General features: G+C 48.1%; 1 long non-coding RNA gene across 1 annotated transcript; it reads left to right on the top strand.

Moving 5' to 3' along the window:
- Nucleotides 1-2,175: 2,175 nt before the first annotated feature.
- On the top strand, nt 2,176-5,049 carry LOC120973272 (uncharacterized). Its single transcript, XR_012202395.1, has 2 exons — nt 2,176-3,910; nt 4,679-5,049. It is a non-coding gene; the product is annotated as an uncharacterized lncRNA (long non-coding RNA).
- Nucleotides 5,050-9,946: the final 4,897 nt, after the last annotated feature.

Genomic DNA, 9,946 nt, shown 5'->3' with positions numbered 1-9,946 from the left:
AAGCTATTCCGAGGTTGTTATCTCATTCAAGACATTTAATTCAACCGGTGCAATCTCTCTTTTAAAATCGTTCAACGGTGTTTCCTTTTGAGTGGGCCCTAACCCACAGGTCTTTTCCCAGGATCTTACCTGACTCTTCTAATTTTTTTCTGCAGTTATTCTCAAATTCATTTCAAAGTCTGACATAAGAATGATTTTTCATCAGTCGGATGCCTTCTCCAAGATCACTTTCTAATTCTTTCATCGTTGGTTCAACCTTTCTATTCTTCATTACAGAGTGCCTCAACAATTCATGGTGGTGTTTCTCACCGTCATTCTCGGATTTTGAAACGCAGTATAGTTTCTCTTAAATCATGCTCCGTTCTCTTGGAAATCTGTAGTTCAAGCTTGATGCCATCCTCTCATAATTGTATTCGATTGTGGGAATTCTTTTCACCCATCTGGAGCAATTCAAGAGTCTTTCCAGTTTGATTCTCCGGAGCCTATCATCTCAGAATTATTCTTTCTCAGCTTTTAGCTCTCATTCTCCAAATATTACCGGTGCATCGTTCCAGTATTCTCTAGTCAGCTTGTCATCTCTTCATTCTCTTGTATCTGAATTCTCTCAAGAATCTTCGTTCTTTTTTATAATTCTTCCTGGTGATTCGTTCACTTTTCTTCAATCATTTTCAATTCTTACGGTGGTCCATTCAAGATTCCTTTCCTATTGTTATCATATCAATTCATTCGTTCTTTCCAGTCCTACCGGTGGTTCATGAAGACCTTCCCAAGTTTTGTGCTATATCTCCCCTTAATTCCTTCATCGAGAATAAGCAGTATGCAAATCCATTGCTTCTCATCAATTTAGTTGATGAAGGATAAGCATAACATAATTCTTATTCTTCTTTCATCAAGTTGATTTAATTCCTTCTTTTTGGAGTTTGTTCATGATGAATAATCTCTTGGCTCTAAGTTGTTCATCTTTTCTTTTCCGGAGTTTCAAGTTTTTCTAGCTTGTCTCGTCGCGAAGCTCCATCTAAATCATCGCAAGGCCTTAATCTTATTCTTTTCATCCATGAATTATATCTCATCATTCTTTTATTACCGGAGTTCTCACGAAGCTTCAACATGGTGGTTCGTCAAGGGTCTCCTTCATTCTTCAATTGTACTTCAAGATTCCTCTCGAAGTTAAGATCCGCCAAGCTATACTCTAAAATAAACATGGTGCTCAACACATGTTTTGTTTTGAGGAGTTCAAGCTTTCTTCATGTTGCATTTTGAAGTACAATTCTTTTACCTTATCATTTGAGGTGGTGTTATGTCATTCTTGACAATGTCCCTTCGTCTTTCAAGGTTCACAAGTTGTTAAGAATGAGATATTTAAACCCATCATTTCCTCTTCGTTCAGGAGATCCTTTGCAACCCGTCAATCTCTTCATTGGAGTTATCTTGGGTTACATTTCACTTAAAGCCTTCCCTAAGGAATGTTGCTATTTGTGGTGCTTATCAATGATCCAATTTTCTCCTTCTCATCTCGGTAGAAAAGTTTTGCTTCTCTTCGTTCCTCTCAGCGAATCAATCTTTAGGTAGTGACTGGTTGTCACCTCATAAAATTCGAGATGTCTCCATAAGCCCACGAGGATCATATCCCTTCGTATTGATCTTCCAACAACTCCGTTCAATCCTTCTTTTTAAGGACGCTCTCTTAAATTCATTTGAGGTAGAACATGTTGTTTTCTTCTCCGTTCTTTTCATTCAATTCTTTCATTTCTTCCGGAGGCATGGTGATGTTGCTCTTTTTGACCCATCATCTTGTTTTGTCAAGATCATGTTCTTTTCCTTGCTTATCCATTTAACCGGAGAGTTGTGTCATCTCTTCAATTTCTTTTCATCTTATCAAGTCTTGCATCTCTTTTCAACTGGAGTGCTGTTCGAATTTGTTCTTCCTTGTTCCTTGTTTATCTCGTTTCAACTAGAGGGGTTTCAATTCCTTCTTGTCCATTGTGCTCGTCATTCACAACTTTTCAACCTCTCAAGGTTCATTGGTTTCACTCATTTGTCAAAGAAGCAACTTTGTTTTACCTCTTCCTCTTTCGTTTCTCCCCGGTGCCATCCTTAGATCTCGGGTCGAGATCTCTTGTAAGTGGAGGAGAGTTGTGACGCCCCAAGACTGGCACTCCAGATGGCTTCCATGGACTCCGAGATTCGTCGTGTGATTTGTTTGGTTTGTTGCATTCATCTTTGCATCATGTGCATTGCATCATGTCATCATGCAACCTTTTTTTTTAACTCAACTAAATAAATTGCATAGATTGTTGATCTATTTAAATCGAGGGAAGGGTGAATTCTCTTTATAAATTATCCTCCCAATATTAGGGAGCTATTATAAAGTAATCCATTGTTGTGGAATTACCTTTGACACACTTGCAGATAAATCCCAATGCCTTTGTTATCTCAATTCTTGGTCTCCGACTTGTCCTCATATTCTTTTATGGTTTATCGAGGCTCTTCCTAAATTCTCAACATTTTTTGGCCACACCAAAAACCTAGTCCCAATTCAAAACCATTTGAATTATATTCAAGTGAATTTAAATTTATGTCTTTCGATCATGCCACTTCTATTTTTCCTGGTTCAAGCGCATTTTTTGAGTCCGGGAAAATTAACCCCATGCCCAAGTTCTTTCCTAACCCTCTCTTTCTTTTCTTCTCTCTATTTCTTTTTCTGCTAAAGAATAAAAGAGAAGGGAATAGAAGAAGGAGAGCAGCCGCAGCTCGGCCTGCTCGCAGCAGCCGGCCCAGGCCACCATGGCCTCCCTAAGCCCAGCAGCCAGGCCCACCTGCGGCCTGACCTAGCCGACCCAAGAGCCTGCCCGATATCCTCTTATCCACCAACTCGCTCGACCCCCCTCTCCCTCGTTCCCTTGCTCGCGCCGCCACACACGCACGCAGAGGGGCAGCGCCCCACGCCCTATCCCCTCGACCGCTACCTTGGCCTCCGGCCATGGCGCCCGCGCCGACGACCCTGCAGACCGCTGCCCTGCTGCCATGTCCCGCCGCTGCCGCATGCCAAGTCCCGCGCCGCTGTCGACGTGACGACCTGCATGGGTCCCTGCCGCGCCCCTGCATCGAGCAGCCAGAGCCGCTCGTCGCCGGATCCTGTCCGCTGCCGCCTGGATCCGCGCGTTCGCCACCGTTGGCCACCTCGAGGAGCCCTGCCGCCCCGCAGCATATCGTCAGACCGCACCGACCCGTCCAGTTCCTCGTCCGCGACCTCCCGCTCCGGATCCGCCTCCTACGATCGCGTCGTCGTCCTCCCAGCGCCGCCTCGAGCTCGTCATCCTCGTCCCCACGCCGACGACCTCCACTGCCTTCCCGCCAGGCTCCCTCACAGGCTTCCTTCGTCGCTTTGCCTCGCCTCCCTTCGCTGCTGCTGTAGCTGGGTCGCCCCTGCTGACCTTCGCCTTGGTCCGGCGTTCCCCTTGTCGGATGCCTCCATGCCACGACCACCTCCTCCTCGACGCCTTTGCTGCTGCTGCAAGACCACCACGGCGCCATCATGGAGGCCAGGCCAAAGTTGACCACGGCTGTGCATCTCTCCTTGCGCCACTTTGGAGACCGAGACGATCAAATACTCCGACGTTTATCACCATGCATGACTACAACGCCAAGGGAACCACTACCCTCGACTTGGGGACGCCAAGTTCCCCATACGACCCGTGTACGACTACGGGGATTCACCAAGTACCCTTCGGATGTGCCTAGTTCGACTACATGGACCGCCGAGTTCCTCTACCGTCGACCCGAACATTGGTACGACTACCATCGCCGTGGATCCGACAAGATCAGTGTACAACTACATCCACTACGACCGTTGCGAGAATGTCTACTTCCACTACGAACTTGTTCCGCCCCGAAAATGCACGCTTCGAAGGTATAACCCCGAGACGATGCCCGTGAACGAATGCATGTGTGTTGTATGAGATGCACCACTTGCTTGCACCATGTCCGAATTGATCCTTGCACGTTCGTCGTTAGCCTTGCCACCGACATGTGGGAACCCGGTAAACGGGATTACCCCACCATCTCTAGCATGTTCCGCACATCCGCACACTTGCTTCTTTTGCACCGATATCTCGACGAGTTGTCGAATCATCGGAATGTTACCGTGGCATCATTCCCGTTGTCGTTGCCGTGGCATCCTTTTCGTTCCGCCATGGTGACCAAATGCTTCATAACATGCCTCATATTTTATTATACCAACATTTTCATAAAATTGCATAAAACTTGTATATGTCATCCGCATCATGATAACAACATTTAAAATGTTTAAAATTGTTGTTTGCATTAAATTGCTGTATGCACATGAGGATTTACCGGAATTGTTGTTTGATGTTTCCGGCCTCATTTAAACTTGCCTAAATAGTTAGTTTAATTATGCTTCACCTCTTGCCATGTTTAACAACATTTAATTTTGTTGGGTACATAAACGAGAGAGAACTAAATATATGAATGTGGTGTTTTGTCAATATGCAACTTGTTGCATATTGAGCTCCACTTAATTTGTAGTATTGTTTGTTGCACTTTGCCATGCCTCATTTAAACCGGACATGCATCATATTTAATTGTGCATCATACCATGTTTATGCTTGTTGGTTTACCGTGTTGTTTGCTTCTTTCCGGTTGTGCTTCTTCTCGATAGTTCTGTTTCGTTGTGATTGTGAGGACCCGTTCGACTACATTGGTTCGTCTACTTCTTGGACTCGTTCTACTTCCTAGCAGGATTTCCGGCAAGATGACCGTCACCTTGGATCTCACTACTATCTTTGCTATGCTAGTTGTCTCGATGCTATCGCTATGTCGCGCTACCTACCACTTGTTTATCAAGCCTCCCAAATTGCCATGATAGTCTATAACCTTTTACCCTTCCTAGCAAACCGTTGTTTGGCTACGTTACCGCTTTGCTCAGCCCCTCTTATAGCGTTGCTAGCAGGTTGTTCCATGTTGGGACATGGATATCATGGAATATCACAATATCTCTTATTTAATTAATGCACATATATACTTGGTAAAGGGTGGAAGGCTCGGCCTTATGCCTGGTGTTTTGTTCCACTCTTGCTGCCCTAGTTTCCGTCATACCGGTGTTATGTTCCTTGATTTTGCGTCCCTAACATGGTGAGGGGTATGGGGCCTCTTGATAGTTCGCTTTGAATAAAACTCTTCCAGCAAGGCCCAACATTGGTTTTAACATTTGCCATAATAATACTTGAACCTAATAATTAATTGGCATAGGGCGTTGTCGGTGTCAAAACCGGTGGATCTCGGGTAGGGGGTCCCGAACTGTGCGTCTAGGATCGATGGTAACAGGAGACGGGGGACACGATGTTTACCCAGGTTCGGGCCCTCTGTATGGAGGTAATACCCTACTTCCTGCTTGATTGATCTTGATAATATGAGTGTTACAAGAGTTGATCTACCACGAGATCGTAATGGCTAAACCCTAGAAGTCTAGCCTATGTGAATATGGTAATGTGTATCCGTCTATCCGGACTACACTCTTCGGTTTATATAGACACCGGAGAGATCTAGGGTTACATGGGGTCGGTTACATAAGAAGGAATCTTCATAGTTAGTCGCCTAGCTTGCCTTCCACGCCAAGGAGAGTCCAATCCGGATATGGGAATAGTCTTCGGCCTTCATACCTTCAAAGCCCACCAGTCCGGCCCAATGGATAACAGGTCGGACGCCCCGGGACCCCTTAGTGCAGGACTCCCTCAGTAGCCCCTGAACCTGGCTTCAATGACGAGGAGTTCGGCGCGCAGATTGTCTTCGGCATTGCAAGGCGGGTTCCCTTTTTCCGAACTCCAAGATAGTCTTTGGATGATTATCCGGACCTGTGCATACAATTGTAGAGAATATATTATTCCACGAGTCCAACTCGTTGACGACTGTTTATGACATTGCATCACGCCTTCCCGTTTATTATTTCCAACCGTTGGCTAGCCCGTCGCTCCACGTCTCGGGACGCGGTTTTACCGGCACGTCTTGTCAAAGCAGAGATCGTGTCCCCTTATTCACGGGATTTTCATTAATGCAGGTGTGGATAACCCAACCGTCCCCTGGGTACAACTCTTTGGGGATAGGTAAGTTTTGAGACCCAGGGGGAGACGCCCAGTATTCAGGGTCTTTATATAGGGACCCAGTCTCGTCTTTTCCTTTTGCGCTTGCTTCTTCCTCAAATCCCAGCCACCTCGAGTTCTAACCCTCGGGTTCCAATCTCCACCAGCCCCAATCATGTCCGGATCCAGCCGTCCAGGCCGGTGGGTGGCTTCTTCCGTCACGGAGGAGGATATTGCAAAGCTCCGCGTGGCGAGGTATCTGACCCCAGAAATCCTTCATCGGCTTCCCGCAAAGGGGGAGGTTATTCCTACCCCCAAATCTGGCGAGAGGGTAGTATTTGTGTCCCACTTCCTCCGCGGGTTAGGGTTCGCGCTTAACCCCTTCGTCCGGGGGCTCATGTTCTACTATGGGCTAGATTTTCACGATCTGGCCCCGGACTCTATTCTCCTCATCTCGACATTTATCGTCACGTGTGAGGCCTTCCTCCGAACTCCTCCGCACTTTGGTTTGTGGCTCAAGACCTTTGACGTGAGGCCGCAGGTGCTAGAGGAGGAGCAGGCAGAGTGTGGTAGCATCATAATAGGCAAGCTTGCCAACGCGGTTTGGTTTGAAGGATCTTTCGCCAAGTCTTCCGACCTATGGCAGTAGGGGTGGTTTTATATCAACGAGTCGCGAGGCTCCAAGTGGGCGGCTACGCCTGTGTTCCGACCCGGCCCTCCAATTCAGCTTGCTTCGTGGATCAATAAGGGATTGGACTGGGGATCCGTCAATGAAGTGCAGACTCTGCAAAGTCGCATCCGAGGCCTTACCGAGAAGGGCATCGATCTTGTGAACGTCGTTCAAGTAATGCTAGTCCGCCGGACCCTGCCATGTCAGCGGCGGCCCCTTCGTATGTGGTAGTTTAATCCAGAAGGGCAGCGGACTCTTCAGCACTTCTTCGGCACTACGCACGAAGGAATGTGGAAATTATATTTCGGGGAATGAGAGCAATGGCCGGACACCACCGAGGATGTTGGCCTTGACTGCAATCATCCGGACACTTCGGTAAGTATTCAATCTCCAAACACCTTCCATTAAAGCATCTCTTGGCAAGATACTGAACAATCCGTCCCTATACAGGACTGCATAAAGAAAGCGGTGTTAATCTGGTGTCCGACGCCCCTTCCCGAAGACTCTGCGACCGCCCTGCTGACGAGAATGCTAATTCCGACACCGTACCAGGTGTCTGCAGAGGGGGGCGAGAGCGGGGAGCCCAGAGGTGATACCCGCCCTGAGGATGAATTAGACGCTGCGTTCGGGGAACCCGAAACCCTTTTTCCCAAGGGCAAAGGTGCAGAGGGAGCCCTCCATAGCAAGAAGAGGGCCGCTTCCGAAGATCAGGAGGGGAAACCTTCCAAGAGAGGAAAAATGCCATCGTCGGGCGGCTTGGGCCGGGCGAGCGATGCTGCCGTAGGGCTTTATGACGAGGACGAACCTCTGGCCAAACCATGAGTGAAGCTGGGGCACTTTAAACGTACCTCATTCTTTTCTTATTAGTGAAGTAATCATCCGATATATGTACATCCACGCAGGTTAACGCCTGGTGCTTCTCAATCGTCCTCCTCCTCGGGAGACCTTCTTCCGGAGATGATGGAGAGTGACACGCCTTCTCCGGCCATCTCGCCCAACAGGGGGAATGATACCAAGGTATCGTCCCGAAGGGCTCCTCCCGATCGTCAAGCGGTGCAGGAAATGAAGAAGGCGTTACCCGAAGCTGGTGCCCCTGTCACTCAGGGTTCGGGAATCAAGAACGACGGCCCCGAACTGTCAGGTTTACAGCCAGAGACGATTCTGGAGGCGAGTAAGCGGATTCCTTCAAAGGAATGCCGCACTTCGGCGGCGGTTTCCGAAGACCCCGGAGCGACGGAAATGCTGACGGACATGCTGAGACAAGCGTCCATTTCAGAGGAGCACTGTGCCTTGATGGTTACGGTGGTCGAAAAGGTTCTATCCGTGAAAAGCAGATTGAACGAGGCCTTCTCGAGCCTTCTAAGAGGTTTTTAGGTTTGTGGTGTAGTTTTGCCAATTGAATAATATTGACAGAATGCACCTGTTGTATATGCAGTAGCCCCTGAGACTCGGATTGCCTTCCGAGGGAAGCGATCGGAGGATAAAAAAGATATGCTCAGGTACTAACCTTGATTTAACTTGGAATACAGGCTGCCTCCTCTCCTGCGGCTACTCGAAATACGGAAGTGGCCGAACTGCAACGAAAGCTGGATATTGCGGAAGATGACATTGCATTGATCAACAGGCGTCTTGACGACTCGCAAGGTATATATTTCGAGCATTCCTTACACCAATGTGCTTGTAATTTAAGCCTGACACTGAAAAGAGTTTTGTATGAAATGTGCATGAATGCAGATGGTGCTGCCGCCGTCGAAGCTCTTCGGGCGGAACTAGCCCGGGCCAAGGAACAGGCCCGGTGTAGTAATGCTACTGCCGAAAAGGCATCGGCTGATCTAAGAGCCGAACAAACAGCTCGGCGCCAAAATGAGGAGAAAGTATCCGCACTGGCGCTTGAATTGAAGAATACTGCCAACTGCTGTGAATATCTTGAGAAGGAGAATAAAGCCAAAAAGGCTGAACTTGATAAGGCCTTACGAGAGGCGAGTGAAGCTCGGTCTGAATCCAGGGCGGCTCGTGAAGAGATTCGGCAGACTAAGGAGATAGCGGCTGGTAAGCCCTTTTTGCTTCAGACTAAGTTTGGCGATCCGGACTATGCCCAGCTGAACCAGGTCTGGAGTTCTCCGGTTGAATTTTTGGACTTGCCGAAGAGTTCTTCCGATGCGGCGCAATTTTACCAAGCGCAAGAGGGGTATGCAACGGAGAAGCTTTTCTGGTCACAATTTGGCGCATCAAAGCGTACTGTGTTGCTGAATGAATAGATGTCCCAATGGTCCGAGCTTCATAGGATATCCGGCGATGCCATGAAGAACGTCATAATCGGGTTGTGGCCAAGTGAGCCTATTCCGAGTAGTTATATTGGCCTGGTGCGGCGGCTTGTTGACGCGGTGCCGCATATCAATGCTGTGAAGCGATCGGCGTGCATCGAGGGTGCACGGATGGCCTTTGCCCGAGTCAAAACATTCTGGGGAAAGATGAAGGCCATCGATGTTGTGGCGAGGAGTCCACCCAAGGGCAAGGACCGTTATGAGCCGGAGCACTATTTTGGAGACGTCCTAGAGGCCGCCCGCTTGATAGAGGGTCAATGCTCGAAAGACATAATGTTCGAGTGATGTGTATAATGGTTGTAACAGACAACTTTATAGTTAATCTATTTTTATGTTTTGCTCGAGAGCTTGTGTTCCTCCTGTGCGGCCGTTTTAATGTAATTTGAAAGTTTTCTAGTCGTCGGCTTCAGCCCCCTCGTGGGAAGTACGAGGGTGTTCGGAAAAGCATTTAATCACTCTTTATCCAAGGTCTTGGTCCATGAAGGAGTTGATAATGCGACGAACCAGGCAATCGGACTATAGGGCGTTAACACTTTCACTTAGCCATAGGAGTTTTAAGGTGGGGCTACGACATAGCCCCTGGTATGTATACGGCGCATTATAATATGGTGCCTTACATATGTTGATCTGAAAAAGATCCCTCGTGTGAAACGGAGAATCACTAAAGATTCGAATAAGTCGTCAAGTGGTTGACCAGCTCTCGCCGCATCATGACAGTCAGTTTTCGGCTTTCTCTACTGAGGTGCTCATCCGGTCTAGGCCAGCGCACAATCGCAGTAGTTCTCCCTTTACTACCCTAGCCGATAGAACGGAATGTAGGGTAGCAAGCACAGGAGCCAGGCAACCCAACTATTGAC

The sequence above is a fragment of the Aegilops tauschii genome, chromosome 2, assembly GCF_002575655.3.
Source record: "Aegilops tauschii subsp. strangulata cultivar AL8/78 chromosome 2, Aet v6.0, whole genome shotgun sequence".
In the NCBI taxonomy this organism is placed as follows: domain Eukaryota; kingdom Viridiplantae; phylum Streptophyta; class Magnoliopsida; order Poales; family Poaceae; genus Aegilops; species Aegilops tauschii.
Note: the sequence above shows the minus strand (reverse complement) of the source record. Positions and strands in the feature narration are given on the sequence as shown.